Genomic DNA, 2,162 nt, shown 5'->3' with positions numbered 1-2,162 from the left:
AAGAAAGAAAGAAAGAAAGAAAAAAGCCTTTGACATTTTTCCATTATTCGCGTGACTAGGATCGACTCAGAGTGTGGCGCAGCAGATGCACATTTTATTTTTACGTTGCTATCCAGTTTTAACTCCCATACATTCATTTAACATCAACATGTAGGGAATGTTGTCCCTTTCTATGTGCTTAAAGGAGGCAAACTGACTTTCACATGAGACACAGTGAGCTTCCGAGTGAAGCAGTGTCCACCAACAGCCGCACTGCCTCCTGTATTAAATTTTACAAGAAATACCAGGAGGAGAATAGAAACAGGTCCTTTTTGGACAGCTACCAATAACACACACCATAATTGCACAGGACGTTCAGCAGGGTGTCATTCCTCTCACAGCACTAAAGACTAAGCGATGGGAGTTAGAGGTAGCAAATAGGGAACAGTCTGCATCCTTCCAGATATTTCTTTTCATTGTTTCTATCGTGCAGTTGGTATGAACAGAGGCAAAAGTTTAAGCCCGGTGGATTCCATGGTTACAAGTCTGCGATTGAAGTGTGTGAGAGATAGAAAATAGAATGGTTAAAAAACGTGTAGCAAATCTCTTGCAAAAGTCATGGCACACCATTCCCCATCATTACACACGTTTTAATGTATTTATGTGGATGGTTAATAAGTATGACGAATAATAGTCATTGTGAATTAATACTAATGTATACTTTATTAATCGCTCGGAAGTTGTTATACACATTACCTCACAGGCCTGAATTACCTTATACCTATACATGCACTAATGGAAAGGTGTCAGAGAGAGGGGCTGCAGCTGTAAATGGACATGCACCCCAAGCAGTTGGGGGTTTGGTGTTTTGCTCAAAAGGTGTACCATGGCAGTGCCGAGGAGGTGAACTAACACCACCACCATACTTTGGTCCATATGGGTCCTTGAACTAGCAATCCTTCGGTTCCCAACCCAACTCTATACAGACTGAGCTACTGCGGGAACAGAAAGGCTACCTTACAATAAAAGTGGTGAGAATGAAAGTATACACAACATATCCCTTCTTCACATTATGTGATGAATGATTGATAAAAAAGGAGAACTGTGACCACATTTTTGTTCACATTTCAGTGAACCGGCATCTAGGAAACTAAGATTCTGTCAATAGGGTGCTACTTTTGGCACACTTATTGGAACCACCATCCACCACATGGCTACTCACCAGCTAAAAAAAAAAAAACAAGCATTAATTTACAATAAGGCTGGGTGATAAGACCCCAATACCAATATTATACTGTATATAATCCCATTCTGCTCCACATAAATACAAGAAACCGCTTTTTTTTTTTAAATCATACATTATGAGTATATGAACAGTTAATGTTACAGCTAAAAACACTAATGTAATTTGCTTTTGTTGCAAACTGCAAGAATGCTGCACAACCACACATTGCACAGAAAAGGACCAATATATATGTCTTAAATATTTATTGGAATAACATGTTGCACATAAAAAAATAAATAGAACTATGATACAATACTTCACTTTATTAGTAACTAATATATACATTGTTAAAAAGGGGCCTAATATGCATGGACGCATTGGATTCAGATCCACTCTGCCGCTCTTTTCTGTATAATGTTTGAGCTCTGGTTTCCTCCCATTAATATTTACAAAAGGCATGAATGTCAGGGATACTGCTGCCAATGCCCTTGACTGAGGTACTGTGGCCTCAAAACTGGAACATGTCCCCTGCAGTAGAGCTACAGGTACTCTGACAGTTACTGTTAAGAATTGGTTAAAATGGAAGAAAGAAGAAAAAAAAAAAGATTTTTCAAATCATCTCCAGTCTTGGCTGTGGTTCACCACAACTACATGGCCTATGTTCTATATAGATCTGAGAGGTCTCTCAGTACATGTAGTCAGATGAGGCCACCATGTCATCATACATCCCATATTTACCTCCCTCTAAGCAGAGCACATGAACCAGCTTTAGAAGAAGTTAAAGCCCACCTTAGAGTTCAGGACACACACTTACCCCACTGACACACAAACTGTGGAAAAGCCAGTGAGCTTTAAAAGTCAGCATCCCAGCAACACAAAGAACGGCTACTGAGCACTCCAACAGCGCGCGCGCGCGCACACACACACACACACACACACACACACACACACACACACA

At 40.2% G+C, this 2,162-nt stretch overlaps 1 protein-coding gene across 1 annotated transcript in view; it reads right to left on the bottom strand.

Moving 5' to 3' along the window:
- The window catches only part of brd2b (bromodomain containing 2b), an 11,951-nt gene that overhangs the window by 8,420 nt on the left and 1,369 nt on the right, over positions 1-2,162 (bottom strand). The window lies entirely within an intron of this gene.

This window comes from Etheostoma spectabile, chromosome 6 (assembly GCF_008692095.1).
Source record: "Etheostoma spectabile isolate EspeVRDwgs_2016 chromosome 6, UIUC_Espe_1.0, whole genome shotgun sequence".
NCBI classification, from domain to species: Eukaryota; Metazoa; Chordata; class Actinopteri; order Perciformes; family Percidae; genus Etheostoma; species Etheostoma spectabile.
This window is presented reverse-complemented; position numbering and strand designations above follow the sequence as displayed.